Source organism: Gastrolobium bilobum, unplaced genomic scaffold (assembly GCF_033153095.1).
Source record: "Gastrolobium bilobum isolate Gb01-03AN ecotype WA unplaced genomic scaffold, APGP_CSIRO_Gbil_v1 utg14480, whole genome shotgun sequence".
Taxonomy (NCBI): domain Eukaryota; kingdom Viridiplantae; phylum Streptophyta; class Magnoliopsida; order Fabales; family Fabaceae; genus Gastrolobium; species Gastrolobium bilobum.
The window spans coordinates 1-15359 of NW_026899730.1; the positions used below are offsets into that span (position 1 = coordinate 1).

Sequence of the window (15359 nt, forward strand, 5' to 3'; positions counted from 1 at the left end):
TGGTATAGTTGAGTTGAATTATATAAATGCACCAATAAGAAACGTTGAAAATGCTAATAGAACAGGGTCAGCTGGTGGTAGTTTATCATTACTGCATGGATTATATGGGTGGATTCTTTGATCGGTGGGTCATTACATCTAGGGCCCTGAGGACAGAAAGAGCTCGAGCAGTTAAAACCTAAGAATGTTTTTACCCACTGCATTGGGAGAGTTTTTCCATATGATTAATGCCAAATATGAGGTCAAATATTTGTAAATGGACAATAGTATGTCAGAATTGGATATAAGAGGTGAGGCATAGTGTGTAAAAATTTTGAAGTGTGATAGTGAAGCACTATTGTGGGTGTAAAGTAAGTCTAATAAAAAATTTCGGCTCCAAGTGAGGTAGTAAATTTGTTGGAATTCGCGCCTTATGATAAAAGAGAAAATAGCGTGATTTAATGTTGACAGGTGGAGTAAGTGTCCTTCTAAGAAGGCTGGTGATGATCAAGAATTCAGGTTAAAACGGTGAATTATAAGCCCTTATAAAAGGTAAACTGTGATGGAATCAAGCACGGATGTGTAATAATAGTGGAAATTGGAATTGCGATCGGTTGCCTAAAAGTTGATAGCTTGGTTGTACTGATAGAGTGGATGGAGGAGCGTTATATATATAATTGCATATGCCACTTATGGTGGAAAGTGTGTGGAAAATGCACAATGTTGATGTTGTTTTGGTTAGGTACTAATGGTGTATGATTGAGTACTTGAGATAGCTTTGAATATTCCGAGAGATTGGTGAATGGTAAAAGTAGTGGCAAGGATGGATTTAGTTTATGTGACTTGCGTGTGAGAGATATGGCATTTTTAGTGGTCCATCAGTTACTAGAGAAATGGGTTGGAAAATGATTCGTCCCAAGGTGTTTGGTGAAAGTTGGTAAAACTGTAAGGTGATATTATATTGAGTTTGACATCCAGGATTAAATGACGATGATTACGAAAAAGTGGTATAAATAAGTGGAACATATGGTTAAGTTGCAACGTCGGAGTGAAATAAAAGTTGAAAATAGTTAGTGGGAAGAAAATATTAAGCATGAGGCCTTGATGTGGAGGTCATTGATGAGTGTTGTGTTAGACGATGAGAGGTCTAAGTATAGAGTAGAGCTGATTGAGTTGGTAAAGTTGAGATGGTTAAGCTAATAAAGAGTTTAACAATGAGTGTAAATTATGAATATGAGTTTGTAGATGGAAAAATTCAGGAGTGTGCTTGTGGCTAAAGGACCTTAAATGGTTAATCGGAAACATAAACTATTGTGAGGATTGTTAGTTAGTATCACCAAGAGAAAGATATAGTTGTGAGTACCTAAAAAGAGGTGAAGACACGTGACAAGGGAAAATAAAGTATATGAGTATAAAATTTAATGTGAGTCGGAATTGTAGGACACGACAAAGTGCCTTTGAAACTAGAAAGTATGTGCTTGGGTTAAAGCCAAGAAAACAACAAGATGATAAGAGTAGTAACAGTAATGGAAAGGACTGGTATAGTTGGGGTGGTTGAAACAGTGAGGACAACGAAAAGAGTTAAGTACTAAAGAACATGTGAGTTGGAAATACTCCAGGAATAACTAGTGAATGTGCATGAGAACAGTTAGAGCCTAGTATGAAAACGATTAGGTGCTTTTGAGAACGACCATGGGTCAGAAGAATAGATAAAGAGGAGAATGAGATAAAGTGAAACAGACAAAATGAAATGTGATTATAAATTAACTACAATTCGTGAAAGTGCAATAGTAAACAATGGAAAACTTAAAGTATTGTGAATAAAAGGTCTTAGTACCATAAGTGACAAGTTGTAAAAGGAGTATACTCTGAACTGCAATTAACGGAAATGCAACAGTGGTTTAAGGAAACAGTGGAGATATAATGAATTAAGGGGTCAGATCCCCGAGATTATCAAGTTGGTGAAGGATTGGGTAACGAGGGATACCACAAAAATGAGGTTGTTCCTGTGACGAAAGTAAAAATTGTAAAGATGTATGCCTAAGGAGGCTAGTAGAGAGTGAAAGATGAGATTCTCATATTACACCCCGTGTTACGGGATCATTAGGATGTTAATTTTGCAGACAAAATTCTAAAAAGGTAGGGTGATTATAACACCTCACAATTCTAAATTAAGTAATTAATACATTGAGTGAATAATTAAGTGATGGATTAGTGAAAATCCTAAAGATTAGGCCAGAATACAAAGAAAGGGGCAAAACGGTAAATTGCCAACACACAACCCTAGGAAGATAAAAATTGAGTAGAAGGTCTCAGATGATAAAAATAACACTGGAAATGGATTCAGAACGAAAAATTGAGTGGATAGGCAAGTTTCAGAAAAATCAGTGAATAGGGTTTTTCGCGGGTAAAAATATCGCGGTACGATTGCACCGTAAAACGTGCCAGTTGAGTTTTGAGCTCTAGGTTTCAAATATGAGTTATAAATGGTTTATTGAGTTAGGAAATACGATTTTTGATAAAAATTGATGGAATTAATTCAGTTTGGGGAAGCATGTCAACGGCGCGCGCAATAGCTTAAAATAGTGTTTTCTCCGAATGACCGGAAAACTTCGGATTCATCTGATCAAGTATAATTAAGGGAGAATGATTAATGTTAAAAATTAGAGTTTCTAAATAGTTTTTGAATTTATAGACGTTTAGTGGAATCAGAGGGGAATTCAAATGAGTTTGAAATCGGGTGAGGTGGCGGTGGGACCCACCCCACTTAAATCACGTAAGCCACATCACCCTAACACTATTCACCATCACTTTCCCTTCCCTTTTTCTTGCCAAAACCGTGACCCCCCTCCCCTTTTAGACATTTTAGATTCAAATCTTCATTCCTTGATAAATCCTTCATTTCTCAACTGAATCGAGTGATTTTTGTGTTGAAATTTGTTGGAAACAACCTTCCAAACACATTGGTAGTATCCATTCACCTTGAAACCCTCTATTTGGTGAGATATTTTCCATTTACAGCCACGAAATTTTCGAGAAAAATGGATGTTCATGGAGCTTTTTGAGCTTCCATTGCTTGGAGGAGTATTGGGGTAGCTTCTATCCTTTGTTGTGAGTATGTTTCCATCCTATTTACATGGTTTAATTGTGATTGAATTTTTGGAAACCTAAAGCTTGATTTGATGATGTGTTGTGTTAGGGAGCTCAATTGGAAAATGTGTATTAGATGATAATGTGTTAGAATGATGTGTTAGAGCTAGAAATGCGAAGAAATTTATTGGTGAAAAATATGAATTTATAACTTAGAAATTTTGAGGATTGTCATGACTTGGATTTTTGGAAATGTGTTAGAATTGATTAATGAGTTGTTGTATGATCGTATGATGATAAAATAGGATGATAGAAGGTGTGGAGTGGTTGAAATTGATTGGAAACTCCTTGGAGTGTCATAGGACACAATTCGACCCTTTGAGGAAAAATGAGTGAATTGATGTTGAAAAATGATTTGAATGATGAATTGTATAGTTATATGGTACTAAGATGGGTTGTGTGGTGGTTAGAAAGTGTTAGAATCAATGGAAAATAATAACTTGTGTTTAGGGACATAAATGAACCTAGAGTAAATTATTTAGCAAAACGATGAGTAAAAGACGTAAAACGGAAAAACGGCACTTGAATTGGCCTCTTGGCAGCCTAAGAAAGCATAATAAAATGAGAAAGAAAATTTAGAAAAATAAATCCTAAAATAACACTACAAGGGTCGAACCATCATGGTGATGGGAAGGATTTTTGTGTTTTTTCGCGTTTTGACGTAAATTGACGTATACTGACGGTTGTACATGGTTGTATAGGTTGCCGTACGGCGACTTGAATCCTTAACAGTGAATCAGTGCATTGCCCTTGGTCCTGGACCAAGTGGATTGAGGTAAGTGATTGTATTATGCATGTGAAATTGAGATTTGGCATGCATTTTGTGAACTTTGAGTAAGTGGGAACGTCCTATGTGTAGGCGTTCTGTTGAGTAGCAGACTTGGAACTTAAGCTGCTGCGGAGCTAAGTGAGAAAACTATTTAAGGTAACCTCTTGGTACTGGGGCTTGTTCCCCTTTTTCTGTTCCACCTTTCCAGTTGATGACAACGGTAGGAAGTGTATATGAGCAGTGTAGAACACATGAGCATGCATGCATTATTACAATGGGTACTTATGTACCGAGTCTCCGGCCAGTAGAAAGTTTTCTTAGCCTTCGGGCAATTTCGGACTTCCACTGGATAGGTCATCGAGAGGGAGTTCCAGTTGACCGTGAGTCATAGTGTGTGATCCGGGTAGGAGCACACTAGGAATGTCTTTGGCGTTTTGGATGGTTGGGGCATCATGGTTGTGGTTTTTGGAATGCACTTTGGATGATACCCATAGGCTTATATATGCCCAGGGCGTTCGTGGTATTGGTAGCTACCATCCCGTATCGTCATAGTTTGTATCTCTATATTCCCCATTTCTCTAAAACCCTTGCAATATCCCGTTTTAAAAATTGGTTGTTGTATTCTATTCATATGCATCGAAGTGAACCATTGGGCGGAGTTTTCTCCAGAACTTCTGGGTTACTGAGATATATTCGTATATCTCACCCCGTCTCAGGGCATTGATTTCATAAGGTAGCAGTGGAGCGGGAGCAGCGGGCAAGAGGCCCGCAGAGTGATTCAGTGGAGTTTTAGCCCTTTTGCATTTTGTTGGCCATGTGGCCTAGGCTAGACTTAGGGCATGAACATCTCATTTGTACTTAGTAGGAGCTTCATTAGCACCTTGTTCATGTCATTTTGCCTAAGTCTAGTGGTCATGCCATGTAGTTTATTTTACCATTTATATTTATGTTGTAATATTGGAAGATTGTAATTAAGTTTCATTTGGAGTTGTAAGTTGTAAAGCAATATTGTAATCGTATCTTGATGCTTGTCTATTTATGATGGAAGGGCCTTAGGCCTATTGTAGGTTATGATTATATGTATGATGATAATGTGCATGAAAATGGTGTTAGTGATTGCAACTAATTAAGAATGATTATTAAGATGAGTTATATGTCTAATAACTATAAACTGGATTGGGTTGTAAGTGCCCAAGGCGTTGTTGGTCCTTCTGTGTGCCACCCATTGGGTTATTACTGTATTATTATGTGATTATTAGATACATTTGAGGCTTAAATGATCTTGTACAAATTTGGGGATTATTGGAAAAACAAAGGAAACTCTGGCGAATTTTCTGTAGAATTGGCAGATTTTAGGCGAACTTCGGGAGAGCATATCTCCCTCTATAGAGTTCCAATAGGGACATGTCATACGCCATTTTGAAGGATGAGATGTCCTCTACCTTGTGTCAAAATTTGGGAAAAATATGGGTTGGTCTTCGACCTGTAAAAATTGGAGGAACGCAGACTGCTCATGTGCTCACTGCACATGTGGCAGTTCTGGTCCAGTTTTGGGAAATTAAGTCCCGCTTCGTTTCCCAGTCAAATTAAGCGTATGATATATCAAATCGAAGATTGAGGTGTCTAGTTTATGGTGTAAAAATTTTAGTGCAATTGGAGTAGTGTATTAAGTGCAGTAATTCGTGGAGTGAGGGACGTTTAGAGCTGTTTTGGGGTTGGTTGGCTATTTTGCTTATCCAACTTCAAACGACGATGACCGGAGCAAACGAGCTCTGAATTGAGCGTGTGATAGCTTGTTGAAAAGGGAATTAAGTAAGACAAAGATATAATATGAGAAGAAGGTCTGGTTGTGAGCGGTGTGTTCGCAAGAAATTTAGGAGTGAACCATGTTCGAATAGGTAAAAACAACGTAAAGTTTGGTAATTGGCTAAGTGGGTTTATGGGAACCCCTTTGTAACTTATAATAAGTATATTGTGATGTAAAAATAGATAAAATAAATATTCCGCAAGAGTTAACAGTTATAGTCACAACTTTTAATTACTACGCGTTTTATTGTTTTAAATGCTCGCGTAATAATCGAAAAAAGTTTATTCGTATTTTTATAAATGAATTGCTGTGATTGTAACTGCACTTAATATCATAATTAATGTTAACAATACCGGTACGTAACGGGCTGTTACACTGCCCAATTTTCATCCCCCATATGATAGAATTGGACCCCTTGGCCTTCTTGGAAGTTATCGATCGTTCTTTTAGCTTTCCAACGAGACCAAGATTGTGTAAATTAGATTAGTATAACTCAAGTTATGGGCAAAATACAAAAGTGGGTCAAATTGCCCTGTTTTGGTGCTTGCTCCAGAACTGCGGCGCTATTGGCGTCAAGTTGACGCTATTAGCGCCAACCATCAGGGGGAGGCCGTAGCATTGACACTATGGGCGCCATCCTCTCTGCCTCCTGGGCCTTTTGACGCTATAAGCGTGAGACTGGCGCTATGAGCGTGGGGTCTTGGGGATTTCAGTATCCATTTTCTTAGAAAATTCATAACTTGAGGTACAGTGCTCCAAATTGAGCGCGGTTTGAACCCACGCGTAGCTAACAAAGAAACCTACAATATAGTAATGAATGAGAAGCATTTCAGAGATACAAAAATTGTTATAGTAAATAAAAAGGCGAAGAAAGTTAGTGTTAAACACGAATAAGATAGGTTTTAAGCTTTGTTGGTTTATGGGAACCACTTAGCGTGTTTAAATGAAAGTTGCATGGTATTAAGCTATGGCATTTATAATTCCGTAATAAGTTCTGAGTTATGATCGCAGTTAATTCAAAGGTACAAACGATATTAAAAAGAAAAAGTTTTTCCGTAATTGCAAATAAATACTGTGATTGTAACTGCGCTTAATATCATATTTGATTATAACACACCGGTCCGGTAACGGGGTGTTACAGTGCAGCCTGACATGGCATAATTCGCTACACTGTGTAGCGAATTATTTGCAAACATAATTCGCTGCACAGTGGAGCGAATTATGCCTCGTGGCATTTCGGAAATTTTTACTGTTGGCGTGACAGTCTGATAAATAATTTGGCCAGTCGTGGCAAAATGGTCAATGTTCCAAAAAACATAACAATTTTATATTATACTAAATGGCTACCGTTGTTGTGTGTGTGTGGGAGGGGGTGTCATACAATCAGAAGGAAATTCTTCACATTAATCGATATGAGCAATTAGTTGAAAGGATTGCTCGTGGTAAAATACCAACTGAAAAAGATTTAAATTAAGAGACAACCTTAAAACGACTTAGATACATTGATTGACTTCCCGTTTTGGTTTAGTTACAAGTGTTTCTTAATGAATTTAAAACTTTCTTTTAAAAAAATGCAAGTTGATGACCCTCGTGGACACATTACCCCTCAATTCCTTCGACATTTCTCCTTCGTTTCCATCTTCAAGTTCAGAGCGCTTCTCTGCTGTGTACTCTCCTTCTTTTACTACAACCCACTCTCGAAGGTACTGTTTGCATTATGTTTAGGGTTTTCATAGCCTTCTCTCTTTCTCTACCATTTCGCTTCAACCCACTCTTGAAGGTAATTTTTTTTTCAATATTTTTTGCAATGGTTATTTTTTGTTTCAATTTCTGATGTCCAAGACAAATTTCTGATTACATATTGTTAAAAAAACTTATCTGGGTATTGTTTTCCTTGTTTCTTTTTGTGTTTTCATGATTATTGATGATTTTTATTTTTTGTTTTCTTTTTTTTCCTGCATTTCTGTCTTCTGGGTGTATTTTTCTCAACTTTATTGATTGTTATTTCTTTTCCCGTTGATTGTTGTTGATAGCTTTGATCAATATTGTAGCAACCACCCAATACTATATTATGACATGTGGATGGTGAATAGTGTATTTTGAATTTATTTTTAATGCAAATGATGTTAATGTCATAAGATAGATCTTAATTCTTAATGAAAAGCATTTAGTTTATATTAGGCTCTGTGGTGTTCTCAGGTTCTTTTGGCCGTTTGTAGCTAATCTGTTGCCCACAAAGGACAACTGAATAAGCGTCTTGTCAAAGGTGGCTTTGTTGCTACCCAAATATCTGTAAGTAACCATTGGCAACTTTATAAGACCTCTTTATAGTTGTAATTTTGGAGTTTGTACAGACAAATGTGACATTTTGATTGTTACACTAGTGCAGTTGGCACCTAAGAGCTAACTGCTTCTCCAAAAACAAATTGATGCTAATCAAGCTTATTCGTGAATTTCATGACGAAACTCAAATTCCTTCGTTTCCAAATTCAGTCAATATGCTGATGTTATATCTTTTTTCTTAGGAAGAAATTTTCTTGTCTATTTGTAACCATAATGCTTTCTGAAATGCTTCCCTGTCAATGTCACTAATCAAAAGCTTAGTCTTGTACTATTTGTTATATAAATACCAACATTTGTTAAAAAATAAAGCACTGCTCCTCAAAGTTTACCAATCCTGAAAAAGAAGCTTTTGAATCTAATTTGTGCATAGCAGGTGGAGTTATTAACTTTTGACGGTAAGGAGAACGTCTGGAATGTCATAAACATAACATTGATTGGTGCCTTCTGAAATCTGTGGTATTAGGAATATGTTTTGGGGATCTATCATTTCCAAGTTCTCAAAGTTTAGATTGTACACATCAATTATATTTCCTTACTTCAGAGGAGATTTATCAAGAATTTGAGTGGAATATCACAAAAAATGATTATTAGTTGGTGTGCTTTAAGGAAAAATTTGGGGGCCCTAGTAGTGCCATATTTTTATATATTAAAAGTTTGCCAAGTGATTATTCTAATAATTTTAGTTATTTTTACTTTCACTTATATGAGTTTGACTGAGATTCTTATATTCCTTAAATAATATGCGTAGCCTCTTTGTTTTTTACAAAAAAAATAGATAAACAATTGTTTTATACAAATTACTTTCAGAATGAGGATCTCCTTCATGATTATCATTCCATTTATTTCCATTATCAGGTAACCACTCTCAATCTTGAAGTTGTCAGAGCACTAGCTAGAGGTAGTTTCATAGTTATTATTGTCTACATATGCGCAATGATTTCTTTTGTATCAATGCATTGGATATTCATTTTTTGTTTCAGGCTTTTCTGCTTTTATTTTAAGTTTTTGATCTAATTGGTCATTGGAAACACTGAATGTTATCATGGTAATATCATGATATGCATCTAACCCTTTTCAGTCATATCGAGATTTGCCTCACATGGTTGTTATCTATTTCCATGGTCCTCTATTCATGTTTGATCACTATTTTGATTTTTGCTAATGTCACATTTTTGGCTTTATTATTTTGGGGTGGCTCTTTATTGGCTAACATGACACTCTCCTTACCTTGCTACTTAATGGAATGTGGAAGTACAAGCTCTTTTATTTAGAAGGATGATACTACATTACTACACTGTAGGAATTTTAATGATACAACTACATTACTATACTGTAGGAATTCTTGCAGAAAGAACAGGATCAAAGAAAACGATATATGCATATGTGAAATTGTGATGGGGGAAGACCAAAAAGTAGAAATGTTACGGGTGCAGGCAAGTTGTGCTAGGAAGGGATCAACACACTAGGCGACAATACTACCAATGATGTGGACTTGGAACTTGCTTATTCTTAATTACATGCTGTAAAATATTTTTATGAATTAATGTTTATAATTTTCTTGTGAAATGGTTTCTGCCATGGCAATGATGACCATATTTATCTAATTCTTCATTGCACAATCATTTACATTATACTATTCCACCGCTTAAACAAATCTGATGTTGAACTGAATTGCAAGTGTTTATACGGAGCGAGACTAAAATTACAGTAGTTGAAGGCAGTGCCACAGTTGGAAGGTCAAGCAGGAGGAAGAATAATGTGCACTAAATAACAGGGCTCAATTCTTTTGGTGGGTTGAAGGCACAGAACAGTGTCACCTCATTAGGACTTCCTGTATGCACTGAGCAATCCTTTGCAAATGTGGTGAGCTCCTTGAAATCTCCATTGCAGGGCAAGGGAAGAAGTGGAGGAGCTACTTCTTCAACATGTAATGCTGCAGGCGAAATTATCCAAATCGCAGCCATCATGAATGGGCTTTTTCTTGTTGTAGGATTTGTTTTTCTTCGACTTGAAGCATATATGGAATGGAGGAGGCTGAGTGAAAATCTCATAAACTTCATTTGATTCATGTTATTTTATTATCTTAATAAAAATGAAATTTGTATCTTTCTCAAAAAATTTAATATGATGCAGAATTATATTGTTTCGGTATCTAAAACCTCTTATGAATTTTTATTTGGAGACAAAGAACGGTACATATTTTTTTCTGATTTCTGGCATAAAAAGTTGGTTGGATATATTTAGATAAAGACAAAATATCCTCTTGGAGAACTTGAAGACTTGGTTTTGGTATTATTATAATAACTGGGCAGAAAACTGGACCTTATAATAATTTTATGGGAAAAATATTTATCCTTTTAAATGACACAACTTATATCTTTTTACTCTCACAATGAAGTAGGACTCACACCTTTAATTTTTTTGTCAATTCTCTCTCCTTTTTTATCTATCTCTTTTGCTCTCTTAAAATGACATAACTTTACATCTTTTAAAATGACACACGTTTTCTGCTAATTTTATAGTATGCTTTCATTTTCTGAATTTGGGAAACGGCGACAGTTACTCCATCTCCCACTTATGTAAAAAAGAAAAAAAGAAAATGAAAATTTTTACAACAACAGGTTAAAAGAAATACTTCTTCAAGTGTTTTTCCTTTTTTTTTTTTGTTATCAATGCAACACATAAAACTAAACTGTCAGCTGATGGTGCATAAGAAATATCTTTTATAATTGATTGAAATTTAAGGGATTATGAAGTAATGAACAAGATTTTGAGATAACATGCTTCTTACATTTATTGAAAGATCCTACTACGGAAGAAAAATACCTTAATAGACACTAGACAGTTTTAAACTGTGCCAACATTATACAGATGATAAATTTGTTAAATATTTCCTTAACTAGTTATAAAACCCAACAGATTGTTGGATACGACATCCATGTAAACCTGGGCTAATATAAAATACACTATAGCTTATTGCATTGCATAATCTCAGGTCTCTGATATGCACTTGAGGCCTTAAAAATTCAAGCACCGGGCCTTTTTAACTGGGGTAGATTATTTGGCCTGCTTAAAACTTTCATTGGCATTAGTAGAGTCTGCACCTTTGCTTTAAAGTCTCTCATATTCCAACCGGCTTGTAATGGTACATTTTGTCAGGCAGGTCCAGGGGAAAGCCTGTGGCGGGGGGCCACTACCAATGAGCTAAAGCTACACCAACCGTAGCAAGTGGATCCAACACCATGTCTTAACCCAAAACCTTAAGGCATTGGGTTCATGGGTCCTTTCACTTATATACTCTTCACTTAGCTGATTACCAACCAATGTGGGACTCATCACACTTGAATATCCCAACAATCTCTCCCTCAAGTGTGAAACCCAACATTGATATGCTCCCCCTCAACCGAGTACGGGGTCCAAGTACTCAACCCGCCTCCTAGCCAATCACATGGCTAGCTCGAGCACAACCCGGCTCTGATACCACTGTCAGGCGGGTACAGGGGAAAGCCTGTGGCGGGGGGGCCACCACTAATGAGCTAAGGCTACACCAATCGTAGCAAGTGGATCCAACACCATGTCTCAACCCAAAACCTTAAGGCATTGGGTTCGTGGGTCCTTTCACTTATATACCCTTCACTTAGCTCATTACCAACTAATGTGGGACTCATCACACTTGAATATCCCAACACATTTTCTAGCAAGTTTCAAGCAAACAATACCTACAAATATCAGAATTGTAGAAAGGATCCAACTGAACTCTATATTGGCTAATCCTCTGGCCCGAAAATAAGCCTCTTAAGAGCCACAAGTAATTGCTCCAAGGATCTCATTGCCAATGTCCTTGGCCAAATTCATTACACACCCTTCAGGGACAAATGCAGGAACCCATAGCATAAACCCCATGTTTATAAACCAACATCCTTAGAAGATGACTGAAACAGAAAGTAAGTACAAGAGTCGCATTGGAATTGTTAGGGAAAACAGTTGCAGCCAGAGATGCTAGAAGTGAGATAAGCACTATAAGCTGCAGCAACCAATGGTAATGGCCTTCAAGTCCAACATGGTCTGTGGAGTGAAAATGGAGTAGGAAGAGCTCTTGACTGAACACTGAGGATGCAAGTATCACAACAAATCCAGAGAATAGATCAAGTGAATTAGTCAACTAAGTTGAGAGGGAGAAACCAGGAAACAAAGCAAGGTGTATGAACATAGTTGCATTCTCAAAGTGAACAATCTTAAAAGCATAGTGGAAATGAGGAAAGTCTAGAACTTGCATGAAAATTGCGAGGTCGGAAAAAGATCAAATGGAAACAAGCTCCAAGCGGAAAGTCAAATCACAACCAAGCTCTATAATAGAACACAAAACCTAGAAGCAACCAACGTGTTAAAATACAAAAGGAGAGAAACATATTCATTGATCGGGCCAAATATTTCATCAACTTTCCCAATCTGAATGATGTTTTTGATACAGAAGTGGGTCTCTGTAACAGAAAGTAACTACAAACTGATTGTACTCAATGATCAATGAATTGTTCCATTACACAAGAGTCTCATATTTATTGATACACTTAAGTGCTTCTACGTAAGTAACTAACTATCTCAACACAACTAACTAATGTTTGTCTCATTATTCTCATGGATCACAGCCCATGATATTACAATTATTGTACATGATCCACGGCCCACGAAGGGAAGCCCTTTATCCTTTTACTTCTAACTTCATGTCCTGTTCTATTCCTAACATCTTCCCCTCCTTCAAAAGCCACCTTGTCCTCAAGGGTGGGATAAGTTTAATGCAAGTCTTCAGTGTTTTCCCATGTTGCATCTTCCGGAACCGTCGTAGACCATTGCACCAATTTTTGCAGTACAGATTTGCCTCCCACTGTAATCTGCCTTGAAGCTAAAATGGTTATAGGAACTTGGACAGGTCTGTTATCCATGTTGTCTGCCGGTAAGGATTCAAAGCTTGGGCTTGAAGAACCATAAAATGGTTTCAAAACAGAAATGTGGAAAACGGGATGAATTAAACTTCCTTCTAGAAGGTTGACCTTGTAAGCAATAGGGTTAATAACCTGTTCTATAGTATATGGACCAAAAAATTCTTTGGCCAATTTGTGATTAGCTCATTTTTCTACTGATACTTGACGGTATGGTTGAAGCTTTATTAAAACATGATCTCCCACTTGAAATGAACTTTCCTGACGATGGCGGTCATCTTGGTTCTTCATTCTTTGTTGTGCTCTTTGTAACTGCACCTTAAGTAAAGCTAATACTTCTCCTCCCTGGTGCAGCATCATATCTACAGCTTCAATTTGAACGATATCCTTGTGATACTGAGGAATGAAGGTTGGCATTTTACCATATACTGCTTGAAAAGGAGACATTGAATTGAAGAGTGAACTGAAGTATTACAGTGTAATTCAGCCCAGCATAGCCATTGAAACCATCTACTGTTCTGTTCAAAACAAAATGCACGTAGATATTGTTCAAGATACCGGTTGGTTACTTCTGATTGTCCATCCGTTTGTGGGTGGTATGATGAACTAGCAAGTAGTTTAGTCCCACTCAAACGAAATAACTGTTGCCAAAACTTACTCATGAAGACCGGATCTCTATCAGAAACCAAGCATATGGGAAAGCCATGATGCTTCACCGCCATATCAAAAAATAGAGCAGCCACTGTTGCTACAGTATATGTTGCTGGTAGTGGTCCAAAGTGACCATATTTTGACAATCGATCAACCACTACTAATATGGTCGCATACCCATTAGACTTTGGTAATGCAGTGATAAAATCTAATGTTAAGTCATCAAAAATGGCATCAGGTATTTTCAATGGTTGCAATAAGCCAAACGGTACCTGAGTTGAGTATTTAATTTGTTGACAAATGGAGCATTCATTGCTAAATAATTTGACATCCTTGCTCCACATAAATGATGTAGACAATCGAAGGAATGTTCGTTGGACCCCAGCATGTCCTCCCACAGGTGTCCAGTGAGCTTCGGTCAACATTAAAGCTTTTAACATGGATGTAGATCCTAGCAAACACCTATTTTTGTGAAATAACATTCCATCTCTTCTGGACACATCAGGATTCGTATGAGAGCCTTTATCCATCAATTTGTGAATTGCAAGTAGTTCTTGATCAGTTTTGTTTTCCTCCTTTATCTTCAACCAGACATCAAATGTAGGTTGTGATTGTAGGACACAACAAGTAATTATTTCTTCTTCTGGAAATTGTCGCGAAAGAGCATCAGCCACAATGTTGGAAGATCCTGATTTATACTCGATAAAAAAATTATATCCCATTAGTTTATAGGCATACTTCTGTTGTTCTGGAGTTTGGATAGTTTACCTCAACAATTCCCTCAAACTTTGGTGATCTGTTCTAATCACAAAATGGGATCCAAGTAAGTAATGTCTCCACTTTTTAATTGCCTCAGTTACTGCATAAAGCTCTCGAACATATGCAGATGCTACAGCCATTCTAGGACCTAGATTTTTACTGAAATAAGAGATTGGCCTTCCTTCTTGTAATAATTCTGCCCCCACTTCCATGTTGGATGCATCTGATTCCACCACAAAGGAAGAATTGAAATTTGGCAGCCTTAGAACTGGGGTGGTAGACATAGCTATCTTCAATGCTTGGAATGCACTTTCTGCCTTCGATGTCCATTTCCACTTGTCATGTTTTAATAACTCAGTTAGAGGATGAGCCAAGGAAGCATAACCTTGTACAAACTTCCTGTAATAGCCTGTCAGCCCTAAGAAGGCTCGAAGTTGTTTGATGGATTTGGGGATTGGCCACTCTAACATGGCTTCTATTTTCTTAGAATCTGCGTTAACCTTATCTGTAGTCACCACATGGCCCAAATAGGAAATTTCACTCACACCAAATTCACATTTGCTCAACTTGACAAAAAACAGATTAGCAATTAAGCAAGTCAATGTTGTTACCAAATGCTCCTTGTGGTCAGCCAATGAAGAGCTATATATCAGAACATCATCGAAGAACACAACAATGAATTTGTGAAGGAATGGTCAAAAAATTATATTCATTGTTGCTTGAAAGGTTGCAGGTGCATTTGTAAGTCCAAATGGCATAACCTTGAATTCTTAGTGACCTTCATGTGTTCTAAATGTCGTTTGTGTATATCTTCTGGTTTCATACGTATTTGGTAATAACCAGAACGCAAATCCAGCTTACTAAACAACTTAGCATCATACAATTCATCTAATAGTTCATGTATAGTAGGTATAGGGAAAGTATCCTTGACAGTTAATGCATTTAAAGCCCTATAATCTATAGA

At 37.0% G+C, this 15359-nt stretch overlaps 1 long non-coding RNA gene across 1 annotated transcript; it reads left to right on the forward strand.

The window, feature by feature from the left end:
* The first annotated feature begins 7302 nt into the window (after nucleotides 1–7302).
* Nucleotides 7303–9836, forward strand: LOC133293060 (uncharacterized). The gene is made up of 4 exons (XR_009749006.1): nucleotides 7303–7408; nucleotides 7905–7997; nucleotides 8904–8946; nucleotides 9385–9836. It is a non-coding gene; the product is annotated as an uncharacterized LOC133293060 (long non-coding RNA).
* The last annotated feature ends 5523 nt before the right edge of the window (nucleotides 9837–15359 follow it).